Source organism: Rhinopithecus roxellana, chromosome 13 (assembly GCF_007565055.1).
Source record: "Rhinopithecus roxellana isolate Shanxi Qingling chromosome 13, ASM756505v1, whole genome shotgun sequence".
Classification (NCBI taxonomy): domain Eukaryota; kingdom Metazoa; phylum Chordata; class Mammalia; order Primates; family Cercopithecidae; genus Rhinopithecus; species Rhinopithecus roxellana.
This window is the reverse complement of record NC_044561.1, coordinates 106,712,937-106,734,695: the sequence shown is the minus strand read 5'-3', so window position 1 is coordinate 106,734,695 and position 21,759 is coordinate 106,712,937. Positions and strand designations below refer to the sequence as shown.

Sequence of the window (21,759 nt, the reverse complement as noted above, 5' to 3'; positions counted from 1 at the left end):
AAATCTAATAACAATATTTTAAAACTCTATTACCTATAAATCTGTCAGTTAAAAAGAAACTCAAAACAGGATCTTCTTTTTTTGAGACAGGGTCTTGCTCTGTTGCCTATGCTAGAGTGCAGTAGTATGATCAAGCTCACTGCAGCCTCAACCATCTGGGCTGAAACAATCCTCCTGCCTCAGCCTCCTGAGTAAATGAGACTAACAGCCACATACCACAGGCCCACCTAATTTTTTACAGGGAGACAGAGACAGGGTCTCACCATGTTGCCCAGGCTAGTCTCGAATTCCTGGGCTCAAGTAAGCGATCCTCCTGCCTTGGCCTCCCAAAGTGGTGGGATTACAAAGATAAGCCACTGTGCCCAGCTGGGTCAATACTTAGCACTTTATAATCTTTTTTTTTTTTTTTTCAGACAGAGATTCACTCTGTCGCCCAGGCTGGAGTGCAGTGGCGCCATCTCCCCTCACTGCAACCTCCGCTTCCTGGGTTTAAGCAATTCTTCTGCCTCAGCCTCCCTAGTAGCTGGGATTACAGGCGTGCACGACATCCGGCTAATTTTTTTTGTATCTTTAGTAGAGATGGGGTTTTGCCATGTTGACCAGGCTGGTCTCGAATGCCTGACCTCAGGTGATCTGCCTGCCTTAGCCTCCCAAAGTGCTGAGATTACAGGTGTGACCCACCACGTCTGGCCTGGCCTATAAATCATTTATTTTGAGTAATGTTTACTGCTACACTAAAAAAATGTGACAGACAGAATGCCCAATGTAGAAAGAAGGTGCTAAAACACAGCCAGAGGTAAAATTAACCTTAACATCTTCCTGAAAAGGCAGTGGAAACAAAAATGTGGAAAGGGATAGACATACTTCAGAAGATTATTTCAGCAATATCTTGTCTCTTAACCAACAAACATTTATAGCCTTATTTTAAATATGTATCTTATTAATAGAGAAATTATTAAACAGGATATTATGAAATCTGCTTGGTTTATTTTCAAAAATAACACATCCAACATAATCAGCTATTTTTATAGGCCACATCTATTGTGACTTAGAAAACCTTTAAGTAATTTAATATAGCCCTATATTTTCTTAAAAGAATCCAACAAAATGACATCAGAAGACACAAAAAAACCAATATGGAGAAAAACTGCTTGTGGCAGAAAGTCCAGAGTTCAAAGAGCTAAAGTATATAGTGGTATTCAGAGAACTAAAACCTAATGAAGTCAAACTCTCAAATAATCTTACTGTAAAATACATAAGCATGTGTGGTAAATTAGAAATACATACTGAGTAGTATGTCTCCCTTGGACAGGGCCACTCTGCCATGTTCTCAAACCACTACTCAAGTGAAAAACTAGATCCCATTATTTAGGGGCACAGTAGCAAAGACTAGCTAGAAGGAACACAGGTACATTTTTAGATCCCATTCTCCACTAATAAACACAAAGGAGCTTAGCCAGTTGTGGTGGCAGGCGCCTGTAATCCCAGCTACTTGGAGGCTGAGAACTGCTTGATCCTGGGAGGCAGAGACCGTCATGAGCCGAGATCGCACCACTGCACTTCAGCCTGAGCGAGAGATCAAGACTCTGTCTCCAAAAAAAAAAAAAAAAAAAAAAAAAAAGGAGCTGACTTTGGTGTATGGGCTACTGAAGGTATTGGCAGAAGGAATACAAGTTTATTTAGATTGGGGCAGAGGGTAAATACCCATTTCCATAATTTAATTTCTCAGCAAAGCTAGTGGGAATAAACCCAAAACCCCTCATGCTAGGGAAAGTGGTTGCTTTCCTATTTACTAGAGAAAATTGACTTAACAAGGAGGTAGAATATGAACCATTATCCACACATAACAGTGACACTTTGGTTCTGAACATCACACGATGATCTCAGAACACTAAAAGCTCCTTTCCTATTTTCCAACCAAATATATCAATATGGATTCTAAAGCATATGCAAAAAAGGACAATTATATTATTCAAAGAGAAAAAGAGGAAGCTACAACTTTCAAGGTTCAACAGTATAAACACACAGTTTAAGGAAATTGGCACCAGGATCTAACTTTTAGCATTCATTTGCTGGTTTGAACTCTGTACCTAATATTCCAGAAGGTGATTTCTTCCCCTTTCTGACAAACAGCTTTCTGACAAACACTTCAAAATTAACTATTATTACAAGTTGTTTCTAGCTTTGACTATTACTAGAGTTTAAAGCATTTGCCACAATAAATATAAATATTGTTGTACTACTGTAAGTTTTGTTCTCTTGCAAACAATGCTTGTGTGAAATTACACATCTAATTAAATATAATGTTGAATTTCCTGGCTCTAAGGAATCCTTGTTTCTGGCCAGAGGTGGTGATTCATGCCTGTAATTCCAGCACTTTGCAAGGCCGAGGTGAGCGGATCACCTAAGGTCAGGAGCTCGAGACCAGCCTGGACAACACGGCGACACTGTCTCTACTGAAAAAAAAAAAAAAAATAGCTGGGCGTGGTGGCATGTGCCTACTGTAGTCCCAGCTCCTCGGTAGGCTGAGGCAGGAGAATGGCTTGAATCTGAGAGGCAGAGGTTACAGTGAGCTGAGATCACGTCACTGTACTCCAGCCTGAGCGACAGAGTTAGACTCAGTCTTAAAAAAAAAAAAAATTTGTTTCTGACCATCTCTTAATATCCATACATTCTCAAAATATAAGACCCTAATAGCTGGGCACGGCGGCTCACGCCTGTAATCCCAACGCTTTGGGAGGCCGAGGCGGGTGGATCACGAGGTCAGGAGATCGAGACCAACCTGGCTAACACAGTGAAACTCCGTCTTTGCTAAAAATACAAAAAAAAAAATCAGCCAGGCGTGGTAGTGGGCACCTGTAGTCCCAGCTACTTGGGAGGCTGATGCAGGAGAATCACTTGAACCCAGGAGGCAGAGCTTGCAGTGAGCTGAGATCCCACCACTGCACTCCAGTCTGGGCGACAGAGTGAGACTCCGTCTCAAAAAAAAAAAAAAAAAAGAAAAAAAAAAGACCCTAATATCCACTATGCCTCATCCTTCCAGCAAACTTTCCTCAGATCATTTATAAACATTATTTAAGAATTACAGGTGGCTGGGCACGGTGGCTCATGCCTGTAATCCCAGCACTTTGGGAAGCTGAGGCAGATGGATCACAAGGTCAGGAGTTCAAGACCAGCCCGGCCAAGATGGTCAAACCCCATCTCTACTAAAAATACAAAAATGAGCCGGACATGGTGGCACATGCCTGTAATCCCAGCTACTCAGGAGGCTGAGGCAGAGAATTGCTTGAACCCGGGAGACAGAGGTTGCAGTGAGACAAGATCGCGCCACTGCACTCCAGCCTGGGCAACAGAGTAAGACTCCGCCTCAAAAGAAAAGAAAAAGAATTACAGGCCTTGGCTGGTCCAACAATACTGGTTTTTACAACTAACTGATCACAAGAAGTTACAGATTTCTTTGTTCCTTCTCCACTCGCACTGCTTCACTTGACTTAAAAAAAAAAAGGTCAGACGCAGTGGCTCACGCCTGTAATCCAAGCACTTTGGGAGGCTGAGGCGGGCAGATCACCTGAGGTCAGGAGTTTGAGAGCAGTCTGACCAACATGAAGAAACCCCATCTCTACTATAAATAAAAAATTAGCCAGGTGCAGTGGCGCATGTCTGTAATCCCAGATACTCGGGAGGCTGAGACAGGAGAATCACTTGAACACAGGAGGTGGAGGCTGCAATGAGCTGAGATTGTGCCATTGCACTGCAGCCCAGGCAACAAGAGTGAAAACTCCGTCTCAAAAAAAAAAAAAAAAAAAAAAAAAAAAGAATTACAGACCAGTCCTGGTGGCTCATGCCTGTAATCCCAGCACTTTGGGAGGCTGAGGTGAAAGGATCGCTTGAGCCTAGGAGTTCTGAGACCAACCTGGCCAACACAGTGAAACCCCATTTCTATTTTATATATATATATAAAATAGCCGGGCACGGTGGCTCATCCCTGTAATTCCAGCACTTTGTGAGGCTGAGGCAGGCGGATCACCTGAGGTCGGGAGTTCGAGACCAGCCTGACCAACATGGAGAAACCCCATCTCTACTGATAATACAAAATTAGCTGGGAGTGGTGACACAGACCTGTAATCCCAGCTACTAAGGAGACTGAGGCAGAATTACTTGAACCTGGGGTGGCAGAGGTTGCAGGATGCTGAGATCACGCCACTGCACTCCAGCCTGGGTGACAAGGCGAGACTCCATCTCAAGAAAAGAAAAAAGAATTATCAAGTAAACTGGAAGTCAATACTGGGTTACTGAGTAATATGCATATGCACTTTATCAACAAAATTCATGCATTGTCCTTAAAAGGAGCCAAAGAAGAATTGTTATTCAGATTGTGTCAAAAACCTAGAATAAAATGACACAAGTAAGAGCTTATATCCAAGAGCCCTCAATACTAGGAAGGGGAGAGGAATCAAATTACCACCTACCTATTAGGAAACAAATAGGATTATGAAAGCAAAGTCTATTCTACATTCCAATTTGAGTCTGTAGATTTTCACCTTAGTATTCTATCCCAAGATTAGCCCCTCCGATTAAATTCAAAAGGAAATAGAATAGAAATATTATTCTAAAGAAGGCAGAATACCACATACATCTTATTTGTTCTCACAGGTAAACAAATGGAAATCTAAGAAAGATTTATTGATTGCCCAGTAAGGCAAAGATTTTTGTAGATATGACACCAAATGTATAATTAATTAAAGAAAACAACTGAGAAATTGAGTGTTTTGAGTTTTTCTTTTTTTTTTTTTTTGAGACAGGAATTTGCTCTGTTGACACGGCTAGGGTATAGTGGTGTGATCACGGCTCACTACACCCTGGAACTCCTGGGCTCAAGGGATCCTACTGCCTCATTCAATAGCTGGGACTACATATAGGAACACACGCCAGGCACGGTGGCTCACGTCTGTAATCTCAGCACTTTGGGAGGCCAAGGCGGACAGATCACAAGGCCAGGAGTTCGAAACCAGTCTGGCCAACATGGGAAACCCCGTCTCTACTAAAAATATAAAAAATTAGCCGGGCATGGTGGCGTGCGCCTGTAATCCCACCTACCCGGGAGGATGAGGCAGGAAAATCACTTGAACTCAGGAGGCAGCGGTTGCAGTGAGCAGAGATTGCGCCATTGCACTCCAGACTGGGCTACAAAGCGAGACTCTATCTCAAAAAAAAAATTCGCCAGGCATGGTGGCACACACCTGTAGTCCCAGCAGGACAATCACTTGATCCTGGGAGGTGGAGGTTGCAGTAAGCTGAGATTGTGCCACCACACTCCAGCCTGGGCAAGAGAACAAGACTCCATCTCAAAAAACAAAACAAAACAAAACAAAAACACAGGCACACACCACCACATCCAGATAGTTGTTTTTTTGTTTTGTTTTGTTTTGTTTTTGTAGATATGGGGGTCTCACGTTGTTAGCCAGGCTGGTCTCCAACTCCTGGGCTCAAGTGATCCTCTCGCCTCAGCCTCCCAAATTGCTGAGATTACAGGCGCACGCCACCATGCCCAAACTTAAGTATGTCTTCCAGAGTTGAAGTTCCAGACAGGCACAGTGGCTCACACTGGTAATCCCAGCACTTCAGGAGGCCAAGGTGGGTAGATTACTCAAGACCAGGAGTTCCAGACCAGCCTGGCTGACATGGTGAAACTGTCTCTATTAAAAATACAAAAATTACCCAGGTGCAGTGACACAGACCTGTAATCCCAGCTACTCGGGAGGCTGAGGCAGGAGAACTCCTGCACCCAGGAGGTGGAGATTACAGTGAGTCACGATCGTGCCACTGCACTCCAGCCTGGGTGACAGAGTGAGACTCTGCCTCAAAAATAAATTTAAAAAGAGTCAAAGTTTCTAATTTTGATTGCATTCAACTTCTTGGGAAGGGCGTGGTGGCTCACACCTGTAATCACAGCACCTTAGGAGGCTAAGGCAGGAAAATCACCTGAGCCCAGGATTTCGACCAGCCTGGGCAACAATGTAAGACCCCATCTCTATTTTTGAAACAAAAGACATCATTAGAAAAATGGAGGCCGGGCGCGGTGGCTCACGCCTGTAATCCCAGCACTTTGGGAGGCCGAGGCGGGCGGATCACAAGGTCAGGAGATCGAGACCATGGTGAAACCTCGTCTCTACTAAAAATACAAAAAATTAGCCGGGCGCGGTGGCGGGCGCCTGTAGTCCCAGCTACTCAGGAGGCTGAGGCAGGAGAATGGCGTGAACCCGGGAGGCGGAGCTTGTAGTGAGCCGAGATCGCGTCACTGCACTTCAGCCTGGGCGACAGAGCAAGACTCCGTCTCAAAAAAAAAAAAAAAAAAAAAAAAAAAAAAAGAAAAATGGAAAGACAAGCAATAGGTTAGGAGATAAAATCTGCAAAACATGCATCTGATAAAGCAGTTGTATCCAGAATTTAAATAAACTCTTACAACTAAGACAAACAACCCAAGCAAAGTGGATTACCTAAGGCCAGAACAGAAGATGTGGCCCAAAACTAGTATCTCTAGCATAGTTCAATGTTAATTTCATGATTTGAAATCATAGTTCACAGCAAAAAAGATAACATTTAATTGCAGAACAAATGAAAACAAAAAATACGTCATTGCTGTACAGTCCTTCAAAAACTTACTAAAATATATACAATGGAATATTATTCAGCATTAAAAAGGAATAAAATTCTGACACATGGTACAACATGAAACCTGAAGACATTATGCTAAGTGAAATACACCAGACACAAAAGGACAAATATTGGCCGGGCCCAGTGGCTTATGCCTGTAATTCCAGCGGAGGCAGACGGATCACAAGGTCAAGAGATGGAGACGATCCTGGTCAACATCGTGAAACCCTGTCTCTATTAAAAATACAAAAATTAGCTGGGCGTGGTGGCGCACGCCTGTAGTTCCAGCTACTCAGGAGACTGAGGCAGGAGAATCGCTTGAACCTGGGAGGCAGAGGTTGCAGTGAGCTGAGATCCAGCCACTGCACTGCAGCCTGGGTGACACAGCAAGACTCCGCCTCAAAAAAAAAAAAAAAAAAAAAATGGGGGCTGGGCACAGTGGCTGACACCTGTAAACCCAGCACTTTGGGAGGCCGAGACGGGCAGATCACGAGGTCAGGAGATCAAGACCATCCTGGCTAACACAGTAAAATCCTGTCTCTACTAAAATTACAAAAAGAAATTAGCTGGGCATGGTAACGGGTGCCTGTAGTCCCAGCTACTCAGGAGGCTGAGGCAGGGGAATGGCATGAACCTGGGAGGCGGAGCTTGCAGTAAGCGGAGATCACGCCACTGCACTCCAGCCTGGGCGACAGAGCGAGACTCCGTCTCAAAAAAAAAAAAAAAGGACAAATATTGTGCGACTCCACTTTTACCATGAGGTGCCTAGAATAGCTGAATTCACAGAGACAGAAAACAGAATAGTAGTTACCAAGGCAGGGAGGAGGTGAAATGGAGAATTATTGTTTAATAGGTACAAGTTTCAGTTCCGGATGATGAAAAAGTTATAGAGACTGATAGTGGTAATGGTCGCATAACAAGGTAAATGTACTTAATGTCACTGAACTGAAGACTTAACAATATTTAAAATGGTAAATTGTATGTAATGCGTATTTTACCACAATAAAAAAAAAAACTAAGATAGATATTTTCCTAATTTTCTTTGTCCCTTAGAGATGAAAACGTCAATTTCTATATACAATCAACTAGCCAGGCAGAATGAACACACTTCATTCTCCATTCCCTTCCAAAACCTCAGAAAAAATGAAATAAAGGAATAACAAATATAAACCCCCAAGGGCAAAAACAAAGGGAGAGAAGATGATAGCAGAGAGATGCAAGCAACATTCTGGATAATGAAAAGCAGCAGCAGCAGGGTTCTGCACATTTCAATATATACAGAATATAGTTTTTAATTAAGACCTATAGTAAATATCTTTCCTCCAAAAAACTTAACAGAAAAAAATAATCTGTGTGTTTGCTTCAGCAGCACATATACTAAAACATTAGAACACAGAGGTTAGCATATCCTCTGAGCAAGGATAAGGTGAAAATTCACCAAGTTTTCCACATTTTTAGATAAATAAATAATCCAGAATCTTCTTTTGACTACTAACTGACTTTCCACAGAAGCAAATGCAGTTAATCTCTCTCTCACGTTATTTTCCTTCCCATTTCCAAAACAGAGCTATAATTAAATGAACCACCTAAAAATCCCTTTTAATTGCAGAACAAATGAATTCCAAAAACTAGGTTAGACCATCCTTCAAAAATAAAAGCAAAATGCCTTTTTCATTAAATGAAATTTAGATTTAGCTCATTTGACCCTACTGCTGCATCTCTACGACAGAGGCAATTTTCCGTACTTTTTAAAAGGCCCTGTTCAGTATTTTTATTCATCCATGAGAAAAACTTTGCTATATCTCAAATATTCTTTTTTTTAACATATCTTTTTTTTTTTGAAGCGGAGTTTCTCTCATCACCCAGGCTGGAGAACAATGGCATGATCTCCGCTCGCTGCAGCCTCTGCCTCCTGGGTTCAGCAGTTCTCCAGCCTCAGCCCCCCAAGTATTTGGGATTACAGGCGTGCCACCACCACATCCGGCTAACTTTTTTGGTATTGTTAGTACAGACGGGGTTTCACCATGTTGGCCAGGCTGCTCTTGAACTCCTGACCTCAGGCGATCCTCCCGCCTTGGCCTCCCAAAGTGCTGGGATTACAGGCGTGAGCCACCGCGCCCAGCCTACATCTCTTTTTAATACATATCTCAGATATTCTTAATACTCAGACTATACCTAACACACTATTCACCTTACTTGCGAAAAAGACTATATAGTCTTTAAAATAATGACATTTTGTATTTGGCCAAGAATAAGGAATAACTTCCCCGGTATGTAAAAAACAAAAAATAAAAAAGTTTCATAAGTATAAACAGAACAAAATCTAAATCTTATTTAAAAAATAACATCCTAAAAATAATTTTCTCAGGTTATGTAGAACAAACATATTCCACCTTTCTACAACATTTATTGGTTTCTTCAAACATTCTGAATCATAATTTATTTATTTTTTTTTTTTTTTGAGACAGGGTCTCACTCTGTTGCCTAGGCTGGAGTACTGTGGTACAATCACAGGTCAATCACTGCAGCCTTGACCTCCCGGGACCAGGTAATCCTCCCACCTCAGCCTCCTGGGTAGCTGGGACTACAGGCGCACACGCCACCATGCCCAGCTAATTTTTTGTGTTTTTCGTAGAGACAGGGTTTCTCCATGTTGCCCAGGCTGGTCTCAAATACCTGGGCTCAAAGGATATGCCTGCCTTGAACTCTCAAAGTGCTGGCATTACAGGCGTGAGGCACCGCGCCCAGCCATATCAGTTATATCAAGTTTCTGCAGCTAAATTCTACATCTTTCTAAGAGCAAGCCATTTGTCATTGTTTCCAAACCTTGGTAAATATGAAAATTCAATGTATAAACTAAGGTCTAATGAAATACACCAGAGGTTAACCGAGATCACCAAAAACCCCAAACAAGAAATGTGATGAGCAATTGCACTACTTTGGTGGTTTTTCTTTTTGAGACAGGGTCTCGCTCTGTTGCTCAGGCTGAAGTGCAGCAGCTCGATCTTGGCTCACTGCAACCTCCGCCTCCCGGTTTCCAGCAATACTCATGCCTCAGCCTCCCAAGTAGCTAGGACTACAGGAGTGCGCCACCACGCCCGGCTAATTTTTTATATTTTTAGTAGGCACAAGGTTTCGCCATGTTGGCCAGGATGGTCTCAAACTCCAGCCTCAAGTGATCCACCCACCTCAGCCTCCCAAAGTGCTGGGATAACAGGTGTGAGCCACCATGCCTGACCTGGTTTTTCTTTCTATTCTACTTGTGCAAGCTGGGAAATCATGAGAATATGTACATAACCCATCAACAAGGAAACTGTTGGGACTGAGTAAGGGATAAAGCAAGATTCACAACATGAAAAGAGGAATATAGCCTGTACACAATATCTTCCCATATCCCAGTTTTTACAAAAGTTAGTAGAGAAAAAGCTTTCAAAACTGGCCCTCTTTGATGCAATCTTTTGTCTCTCATACAAGCTTTTCCCCCTTTATTTTCATTCCTACTGACACTTCCATAGCCTAGTCTCCCTGCCTCCAACCATAGTAAATACGACAGATCTCAATTTTGCCAAATAAATCTTCACAAAATACCATTTAATCCTATCAGCCAATAGGTCTCAAGGTTACTCAAAATAAGAGGCTTGACTCTATTCAACTTTTCAAAACTTTTGCCTGTTACCAGGCTCACACAAATATTCTAAAATTAAACTCCACCCCCTGAAGTCCATTCCTGCCTCTGTACCTTGGCATATTCTGAATAACTAAATAACCTCCCTCCTTCTATCTGCCTTAATAATTATTCTACGTACCTCTCATTCAGCACTAGACTGCTTTGAGGTCTTGAACTGTTTTATTTATTTATTTGTTTGTTTATTTATTTATTTTTGAGACAGGGTCTCACTCTGTTGCCCAGACTAGAGTGTAGTGACATGATATCAGTGCAGCGACATGAGCTCACTGTAGCCTCAACCTCCAGGGCTTAAGCGACCCTCACATTTCAGCTGGGACAACAGGCGCACATCACCATCACACCTAATTTTTGTGGGGCTTTTTTGTAGAGACAGGGTTTCACCATGCTGCCCAGGCTGGTTTAATCTTTATGTGGGTAAGAACTTTCTTCTCAGATGGCAGAGACCATGGGTTATGCTGCAGAAAGTCAAGCCCCAGATCAGAGGTTGTAAAGCGGCAAGCCACAAGAAAAATTCTGCCCACAGTGGTAATTTGTTTGGCCCACAGTGTTTATACTATGAATTCATAAGTTGCCAACATTTAACAATAAAAATTTCTTACAAAATCTTGATTTCCAGCTTCTCTTTAGAAAAACTTCAAGATGTTCAGGCTGCACTTGGTCTGTACTCTCCCCGAGGTCAACAGTAAGCCAACACTGAATTGTACACTTTAAAACAGTGAATTTTGCCTCAATTTATTTGTTAACCTTCTGAAAACCTTCTTTTTAATTTTGAAAAATATGACGGGATCTCACTATGTTGCTCAAGCTGGTCTCAAACTCCAAGGCTCAAGCAATCCTATCACCTTGGCCTCCCAAAGTGCTGGGATTGTAGACGTGAGCCAGGGCAACTGGTAAAAAAAAAAAAAAAAAAAAAAATTAACTACCAATACATTGTGAGTGTATTCCCAAGACCTTAAGTAGTATTTTTTAAATTATTTTTACTTGACAAAAAAAGTATATATTTATCATGTAAAACAGATTTATTTATTGAAATAAAATAAAGATGGGGTCTCACTATGTTATCCAAGTTGGTCTCAAACTCCTGGCCTCAAGAGATCCTCCTGCCTTAGCCTCTCAAAGTGCCAGGATTATAGGCATGAGCCACCAAGCCCAGCCTATAGCATGTTTTAAAATATGTACACATTGTGGAATGGCTAAATCGAGCTAAATAACATATACATAACCTCATATACTTACTTTTACCTCCATCAAAAGAAAAAAAAAAAGGCCAGGTGTGGTGGCTCACACCTGTAATCTCAGCATTTTGGGAGGCCGAGGCAGGTGGATCACCTGAGGTCGGGAGTTCAAGACCAGCCTGACCAACATGGAGAAACCCCATCTCTGCTAAAAATACAAAAAATTAGCCAGGGGTGGTGGTGCACACCTGCAATCTCATCTACTCCGGAGGTTGAGGCAGGAGAATTGCTTGAACCCAGGAGGCGGAGGTTGAGGGTGCAGTGAGTCAAGATCATGCCACTGCACTCCAGCCTGGGCAACAAAAGTGAAACTCTGTCTCAAAAAAACAAAAAAAAATTGTAAGCCAAAGCTGCTTTAACAGCTGCTCCCTCGGAGGGGCATGAATTCCCTAGTTCACTTAAAGTCCCAATCCGATATATCATTACTTACTAAATCTTCATCCAGCCCTTGCAGATATTTAAATTTACAATGCTCAGCCTAAATAGGTTTACTGAATGACTAATGAACTCAGATCATAACTTTAAGAAAGATAAGGTTGATGGTAATGATGATAATGAAAACAACAATATTTATTTATTTATTTATTTATTTTTTGAAACGGAGTCTCGCTCTGTCACCCAGGCTGGAGTGCAGTGGCCGGATCTCGGCTCACTGCAAGCTCCGCCTCCCGGGTTCACGCCATTCTCCTGCCTCAGCCTCCTGAGTAGCTGGGACTACAGGCGCCTGCCACCTCGCCTGGCTAGTTTTTTGTATTTTTTAGTAGAGACGGGATTTCACCGTGTTAGCCAGGATGGTCTCGATCTCCTGACCTCATGATCCGCCCGTCTCGGCCTCCCAAAGCGCTGGGATTACAGGCTTGAGCCACCGCGCCCGGCACAACAATAATAACTAACACTTCACACTGTGAGCCAAGTCTTGTTGAAGCAGAAACACATAATACCTATGTATATATATATATATATATGCTATTACCACTCCCAATTTACAGATGAGAAAACTAAGGCACAAAGAAGTTAGGCAAGTTGGCCAAGATCATACCACCAATATACAGTAGAATCAAAATTCAAAATCAACCTAACTCCAGTAAATACTGTTAACTCCTACAATATAATCCTTTAGACTACAATCCTTTCCTCTGTGACCAACTGAATTTGATTCTCTGAAAAAATAATCAAGACAAAATTGTAGAACCTACTCTTTCTTTGCACGAATGAATAACAAGCAAACCAAAGTTCACCTAAATGCTGATGGTTATTTCTGGAGCTTATCTTGTCTTAAAAAAATAAAAAGTCCATCCTGGCCAACATGGTGAAACCTCCTCTCTACTAAAATACAAAAAATTAGACAGGCGTGTTGGTGGGCCCCTATAGTCCCAGCTACATGGGATACTGAGGCAGGATAATCGCTTTAACCTGGGAGGCGGAGCTCACACTCAGCCGAGATTGCGCCACTGCACTCCAGCCTGGCGACAAAGCAAGACTCTGTCTAAAAAAAAAAAGTTATCTTGTGACAAAGAAAAGGTTGTAGAATCCAGTAAAATAATAAACATTTTCTCAGAAAACAAGCAAGTTATTAGATATTTCTGGAGTGAGTTAAGCTCAATATGTAGATGAATTCTTAACCTATAAGTGACGACACAGTATTAAAATTCTTCTGTTTCCTGGGACAGAAGGATAGATCTATTAGGGTAAGCAATTTCCAGACATGGAAAAAAAAAATGTGAGTTGTTGGAGGGCAGAGATTGCTTTTTCACCATGAGTCCCTGTGATGTCTAGCATAGAGCAGCACTCAGAATACATTCAATTATGTTAGGCCAGGCACCTATAATCCCAGTACTCTGGGAGGCCAAGGCAGGCGGATCACCTGAGGTCAGGAGTTCCAGCCTGGCCAACACGGTGAAACCCCATCTCTAGTAAAAACATAAAAATTAGCAGGCCGTGGTGGCAGGGACCTGTAATCCCAGCTACCCAGGAGGCTGAGGCAGGAGAATGGCTTGAACCCAGGAGGTTGCAGTGAGCCAAGATTACGCCACTGCACTCCAGCCTAGGTGAGAACAAGACTCCGTCTCAAAAAAAAAAAAAAAAAAAAAAATACATTTGGCCAGGCTCAGTGGCTTATGCCTATAATCCAGAACTTTGGGAGGCTGAAGCAGGTGGATTGTTTGAGGTCAGGAGTTCAAGACCAGCCTCACTAACATGGTAAAACTCTATCTCTAGTAAAAATACAAAATTAGCTGGGCGCAGAGGCACATGCCTGTAATCCCAGCTACTTAGGAGGCTCAGGCAGGAGAACTGCTTGAACCCATGGGATGGAGGTTGCAGTGAGCTGAGATTACACCATTGCACTCCAGCCTGGGCAACAAGAGCAAAACTCCGTCTCAACAACAACAAAAAAAAACACAAACAAAAAAAAGAATACATTCAATTATGTTAAAGGAACCAAAAAATATGAACTTAATTTCTTAAATTGCAATACAATGAAACTCTTATGACATTTATCATCTTCCTTTTTATAATAATCAATCACTGGCAAGGGAGTTTGTTTTCCAGACAAAATCCTTAAACCAGGAGTTTTATATTTGAGTACCCCTTGGAACCTAGCACAACAGCAGCTCAACAGATCCTTGTCAAATATTACAAACTTAAACTTTCCATACTTACGTTTCCTACAGGTCTCTCTTGGTGCCAGTGTTTAAAGTAGAACTTAAAATGCCGGGTGCGGTGGCTCACGCCTGTAATCCCAGCACTTTGGGAGGCCGAGGCGGGTAGATCACGAGGTCAGGAGATCGAGACCATCCTGGCTAACACGGTGAAACCCCGTCTCTACTAAAAATACAAAAAATTAACCAGGCATGGTGGTGGATGCCAGTAATCCCAGCTACTCGGGAGGCTGAGGCAGGAGAATCACTTGAACCTGGGAGGCGGAGGTTGCAATGAGCCGAGATTGCGCCACTGCACTCCAGCCTGGGTGACAGAGTGAGGCTCCGTCTCAAAAAAAAAAAGTAGAACTTAAAATAACATGATTTGTCATTTATTAAGCATCGGATATTATGAAGCCTTTTTTTCTCTCTTTTTTTTTTTTTTGAGACAGAGTATCACTCTGTCGCCCAGGCTGGAGTACAAGTGGCATGATCTCGGCTCACTACAAGCTCCACCTCCCGGGTTCACGCCATTCTCCTGCCTCAGCCTCCCCAGTAGCTGGGACTATAGGCGTCTGCCACCATGCCCGGCCAATTTTTTGTATTTTTAGTAGAGACGGGGTTTCACCATGTTAGCCAGGATGGTCTCGATCTCCTGACCTCGTGATCCACCTGCCTCGGCCTCCCAAAGTGCTGGGATTATAGGCGTGAGCCACCTTGCCAGCCGAAGCCTTATTATAAGGTATTTCCGATATCAGTCATATATTGTGATGTCAACAAAGCTGTGAAAAATCAGTCAGCACATAAAGCACAGAACAGAATAGAGTGAGCTGGAAAGAACCTGAGAAATCATATCCAAAATATTCAATAGGTAACTGAGGAAACCAGGCCCAGGGAGATTTAAGTGAGCTGCCCAAGATCACACAATTTAAGTGACCAGTAATACCAAGGCTAGAACCCAGGTTTCCTGAAGGTTGGCTCAAATACCTTTCCACAAAGAACTGCTTTGTGAGCTTGAGATGAAATGGATATGCTGAGAAATAATTTAAAGATATTTTAAATACCTTTCTCTTAAATATAAAAAAGAACAGGCCAGGCTCAGTGGCTCACGCCTGCAATCCCAGCACTTTGGGAGGCAGAGGCAGGCAGATCACCTGAGGTCAGGAGTTCAAGAGCAGCCTGGACAATGTGGAAAAACCCCATCTCTACCAAAAATACAAAATCAGCCAGGTGTGGCAGGTGCACGCCTGGCCTCCCGAGTCCCAGCTACTCAGGAGGCTGAAACAGGAGAATCACCTGAACCCAGGAGGCAAGAAGCTGCAGTGAGCCAAGATTATGCCACTGCACTCTAGCCTGGGCAAGACTACGTCTTCCAAAAAAAAAAAAAAAGTGATTTTATTTCCTTTGGATATATACCCAAAAGTGGCAATGCTGGACCACATTTTAGTTCTATTTTACCACTATCTTCCTATTCAGCTTTCTTACCTAACAATTCACCTGCTCAACTTAATTCACTCCCTATTCTCTTACTGCTTAATTTTATGTTCTAATTTTTTTTCTTATCTAGTAGTCTTCCTTCTCTCCTCACCTTTTAAAGTGATCTGTCTTGTCCTCATGTTTTCCTTCACAATATTATTGTCAACTTCTCTCACCTTGTGGATCTAGATAACATTTTTTTTTCTTTTTTTTGAGACAGACTCTCACTCTGTTGCCCAGGCTGGAGTGTAGTGGCACGATCTTGGCTCATTGCAGTGTCCATCTCCTGGGTTCAAATGATTCTCCTGCCTCAGTCACCCAAGTTAACTGGGACTACAGGTGTACGACACCACACCCTGCTAATTTTTGTATTCTTAGTAGAGACGGAGTTTCACCATGTTGACCAGACTGGTCTCAAACTCCTGACCTCAAGTGATCCGCCCGCCTTGGCCTCCCAAAGTGCTGGGATTACAGGCATGAGCCACCGTGCCAGGCCAAGACAACATTTTAAGTCATGAATTCATGTCCTTTACTAAAGATTTAATAGGTATTATTTTATTTGATCCACACAACAATGACAGGGAGGGAGATAGGAATCAATACTTAACCTATTTTACAGATGTATAAACTGAGGTCTGGCAAGATGAAATAACTTGCTGAAAGTCACACAGCTTGTCAGTGGCAAAATCAAATCAGAACCCAGATCTTCTCTTTCCAAGTCCTCTATTCTTTCTCCACTGAACTATGCTGTCTTCTTTTTTTTTTTTCAAGACAGGGTTTCACTCTGTCGCCCAGGCTGGAGTGCAGTAGCGCGATCATGGCTCACTGCAGCCTCAACCTCCTGGGCTCAAGTGATCCTCCCACGTCACCCTCCCAAGCAGCTAGGATTACAGGTACACGCCACACCAGCTAATATTTTTATTTTGTGTGGACTCAGGGTCTTGCCATGTTGTCCAGGCTGGTCTCAAACTTTTGGGCTCAAGTGATCCTCCCACCTTGGCCCCGCAAAGTGCTGGAACTACAGGCATGAGCCACTGCACCTGGCTATGTTGTCTTCTTTTTCATTCCCCACCTCTTAACCCTACACACGCACATGTCTAGATAGTATACAGAGGTAAATGTGTATAAAACAACACAAATAGAAAAAGTATGCGTATGTGTAAGGGATCTACAAAAACAGAAAAGTCAGAAAATTCAAGTTAAGAGCACAATGTGGCTCACAGGTTAATCCTTGCAGAGGCAGCTTTGGGTTTCAGAACCAAGTGAAGCTGCCTATTTGTTCAACCAACTGATGCAGCTAGCATTAACACTGCTCTCTCCTCACAGCAGTTATATGACCAGAGCTTGGCCTCTGCATCACTCTTGCCCCCAAGTTCTCTCACAGGATGTGACCGTACCTGAAGTTCTCACAGTTTGAGTCACTTCCTTGGGTTAAGGCGTTGTCTCCACAAGGCCACTGTGAAATGCATGGTACCTGAAAAAGGAAGGAGAGTCCATTAACATATTACTTCTATAGTTTTTTGTCTGTTTTTAAGACTGAGTCTTGTTCTGTCCCCCAGGCTAGAGTGCAGTGGCACGATATTGACTCACTCCAACCTCCTTGGGTTCAAGCGATTCTCCTGCCTCAGCCTCCTGAGTAGCTGGGACTATGGGCGCACGTCACCGCACCTGGCTAACTTTTGTATTTTTAGTAGAGATGGGGGTTTCCCCATATTGGTCAGGCTGGTCTTGAACTCCCAACCTCGTGATCTGCCCGCCTCGGCCTCCCAAAGTGCTGGGATTACAGGCGTGAGCCACCGTGCCCAGCTGACTTCTATAGTTAAACACATCAGATCTGCAATGACCTTGGGACTCTACAAGCACAAAGTCTCTTTTAAAAATTTCATGGGATAGACAATTTTTAATGGAGCAGACAGGACAAAAGAAAGAATTGGGGGAAAATGATTCCTACATAGTATGGGAAGATACCAATCTGAGTATGATGGCTATCTGGCAAAATGAGGATGGTCATATAAATACACCAGTCTATAAGGGTCACCATAATGATAGTCCCCGCAAGTTAGAGACTCCTAGGGACAGGAAAAGAAAAAGCACACCAAGGATCTGGATATAGTCAGTTCTGAAAAGAAGCAAAAGAGCTGAGCTGGCAGCAGTTTTTCAAGGACAGTACACTGCTAGACTGGAGGAGGATAGAGGCAGGAACAGCTTCTGGCTAACTGCTTCTAGTTGTGAGGATAGTTTCCAACTTAAAGTTTTTAGCTGAAAGCCAACCTCCCAACCAGAGAATGCTGCAATTCAATTCTGTGAACCCCCTAACTAACTTATATTGACTCAAAGCTAGTATCATTTACAGCCATAAAAGTCAACATGCCTTTACTGAATGTTTATTATGAGCCCAGAATTTGGCTAAGTCCTATAAATACAGAAAAAAATAACCTTACATACTTATGTCTTAATTCTTATAAAGGAAACCAATCCTCAAAACCCAAAACTGAGTTAGGCAACAAGAAAGAAAGTGGCAAAACAACAAAACAGGTGACTATTTCCTATCAGTACTAACACAAATTTCTTTTTTTTTTTTTTTTTTTGAGGCAGAGTCTCATTCTTTTTGCCAGACTGGGCTCACTGCAACCTCTGCCTCCCGGGTTCAAGCGATTATCCTGCCTCAGCCTCCCAAGTAGCTGGGACTACAGGTGCGTGCCACCACGCCCAGCTAATTTTTTGTATTTTAGTAGAGATGGGGTCTCACCATGTTGGCCAGGATGGTCTCGAACTCCTGACCTCACGATCTGCCCGCTTCGGCCTCCCAAAGTGCCGGGATTAGAGGCGTGAGCCCTGGTTAGGGCCGCACCTGGCCCTAACACAAATTTCTTAAGACAGAATGAATACAACAAAACTCACTTCTAGGCCAAAATTCCTTGTTAAACTCTTGCCTAAACAGTCAAGAGGCACAGGCTAAAAATCTCCCTTTTCTTTTTCTAGTCTAATACCAGAAGTTCTTCGGTAGTGCACATTGATCTTGGTAAACCAGAGAATACCAGTCTCAGAGTTGCAAAACCTAGTGCTAGTTTTAGTTCTTACTCTTAACTAGTTTCAGGTAAATTATTTAACCTTTAAAACAAACAACAACAACAAAATAGAAAATAAGAGATTGGAGTAATCTAAGAATAACTTGTGTCTGGCACATATCTACTACCTACTAGATAACTGTCCATAGGAGACATCACTGATCAACCATGATACAATTCCTCAGAGCCCCTACAACCAGAATCCTTCCAAACAGTGCTACTGGCAGCTTCCAATTAGAGTTGGCCGATAAACCAAAATATATTTGCTATTATGGACTAGATAATCTCTGTAATTTCTTCCAACTCTAAAACTCAATGAGCAAGTTTCTATAGGCTGAGAGAAAAACACTTCCAACAAGCCTTGATCAATAGTACTGAGAGACATAAATCTCAGGCCAAAGTTCTAAATTAGCCAGGCTTGGTGGCACGCACCTGTAACTCCAGCTACTTGGGAGGCTGAGGCACACGAATCACTTGAACCCAGGAGGTGGAGGCTGCAGTGAGCCGAGATCACGTCACTGCACTCCAGCCTGCGTGGCAGAGCAAAACTCCATCTCGAAAATAATAACAAACTCCAAGTTCTCTTCCAAATTACACCTGACATAGTTCTTTCTAATTTCTCAAAGATGCTAATGAACAATTCACTCTCATACTATATATAACATATATAACCTGGCAATATAATTTAGACTTGCTAATGGGTTCTTTTGACAGAAAAGGAGCCCTTTACCCACACTAGCTCTAAAAAAAATCCTCATCTAAAACTATGGCAACAATACTGCACTAGTAAAAAGCTAAATCCAATCCTTTGATCACCCCCACAACCTCTCTCCAAGGTCAGGCTTTGTTACTTCTCAACTAGACTTCTGCAATAGCTACTTTTTCATCCTTTCGTTCATCACCAGAGTAATCTTTCTTTTTTTGTTTTTTGATGCCTATCTTTGTCCTGCAGTACACAGCAATCTTCTTAAAACACATATGTACTCACATCATTTCCCTGTCTAAAAATCTGTTCATCTATTTCTTTTTTTTTTCTTCCTTTTTATAAAGAAGGGATTTTTTTTTTTTTTTTTTTTTTTTTTTTTTGAGACGGAGTCGCGCTCTGTCACCTGGGCTGGAGTGCAGTGGCCAGATCTCAGCTCACTGCAAGCTCCGCCTCCCAGGTTCACGCCATTCTCCTGCCTCAGCCTCCCGAGTGGCTGGGACTACAGGCGCCCACCACCTCGCCCGGCTAGTTTTTTTCCCCGGCTAGTTTTTTTTTTGTATTTTTTAGTAGAGACGGGGTTTCACCATGTTAGCCGGATGGTCTCGATCTGCTGACCTCGTGATCCGCCCGTCTCAGCCTCCCAAAGTGCTGGGATTACAGGCTTGAGCCACCGCGCCCGGCCTTAAAGACGGGATTTCACCATGTTGACCAGGCTGGTCTCGAACTCCTGAGCTCAAGCGATTCACCTGCCTCAGCCTCCCAAACTGCTGGGATTACAGGCGTGAGGCACTGAGCCCAGCCCTGTATCTATTTCTACCAACATAAAATTCCAAATTTATAGCATTATACTAAAAATTTTTAGGCAAAGCACAGTAGCTTACACTTGTAATCTCAACACTTTAGGAGGCCAAGGTGGGAGGACCACTTGAACACAGGAGTTCAAGACCAGCCTGGGCAATGTAAAGAGAACCTGTCTCTATAAAAAAAAAATCTTTAATTAGCCAGGCGTGCTGATGCCTGTTGTCCCAGCTACTCAGGGAGGCTGGGGTGGGAAGATCACTTGAGCTCTGGAGGTCCTGCCACTGTACTCCATCCTGGGTGATTGGGTGAGACCCAGTATCAACAACAAAAAAAATAACTTTTCATATACTCGCTTCCTTTAACCTTTCTGACCTTGTGTTTCAAAATGCTCTCCTTCCCCATTCCACTCCCTACTCCCTGAATCATTTTTGTTCCACAATCCTCTGAATTTACACAAAGCAGTAAAGCATTCACTCAGCCTACCCTGTCCTTCTCTCTTCCCTCCGCCCCCACCGCCCCCACCCCTCCAACGCCCCCACTCCCCCTCCGCCCCCAACCCCCCACCCCCCCACCGCTTTTCACATTCCTACTCTTCATCTAAGACCCAATGAGGGTTCAGGGGCAAATCTTTCCTCTTCTAACCAATCCTCCACCCAGCCACACACACAGAATTGGCCACTTCCTCTTCCGTCTCAAAGTTTTTTGACCTTTCCTTGGTAAGTCTAGAGTACCATCTGCCCTCAGTGGTTCCCAAGACCATCAGAATTACCTAAGGCATGTGTTAAAAATAAATTGGTTGGAGCCAACCCAGACCTACTAACTCCATCTCAGAAGGTGAGACCCTGGAATTTCTAAGCTCTTCTAATTATTCTAATGGTCAAATTTGGGGACTACTGGTTTGTCTGTCTCTCCCAATAGGTGAAAAGATGTATTTTTTAGGGCCAAGCAAGGGGGCTCATGCCTGTAATCCCAGCACTTTGGGAGGCCGAGGCAGGTGGATCACGTGGTCAGGAGTTTGAGACCAGCCTAGCCAATATGGGGAAAGTCCATCTCTACTAAAAAACAAAAAAAAATTAGCCGGAGGTGGTAGCACACACCTGCAGTCCCAGCTACTAGGGAGGCTGAGGCAGAAGAATTGCTGGAACCCAGGAGGCGGAGGTTGCACTGAACCGAGATCACACCACTGTACTCCAGCCTGGGTGACAAAGCGAGACTCCATCTCAAATTAAAAAAAAAAAAAAAAGGTATTTTTTTAAAAAAGAATGTAGAAATGTTTGATTCCAGAATACACTGAAGAAGTAGTCTGTGCTCATTTTTTAAATTTCATATCATATCCTTGGTGACTTGACTTGTATGCTGAATATAAGGGAATTCCTTTTGGACTCACAAAATTGACACATACACGGTTCAAAGCAGCAGCAGAATTTCCACCTTCATTTCCAAATTTTTTTTTCTTTCTTGAGACAGGATCTCACTCTGCCACCCAAGGCTG

General features: G+C 43.0%; 1 protein-coding gene across 5 annotated transcripts in view; it reads right to left on the bottom strand.

The window, feature by feature from the left end:
• The window catches only part of ITCH (itchy E3 ubiquitin protein ligase), a 137,307-nt gene that overhangs the window by 113,663 nt on the left and 1,885 nt on the right, over positions 1-21,759 (bottom strand). For 3 of the 5 annotated variants that reach the window (XM_010386495.2, XM_030914565.1, XM_030914569.1), the window contains exon 2: positions 17,090-17,166. The gene's annotated coding sequence lies outside the window, so the exon portion shown is untranslated. Of the gene's footprint in view, positions 1-10,941; positions 11,230-14,238; positions 14,404-17,089; positions 17,167-21,759 lie in introns of all 5 variants that reach the window. The other 2 variants (XM_030914564.1, XM_030914567.1) reach the window with 2 other exon arrangements.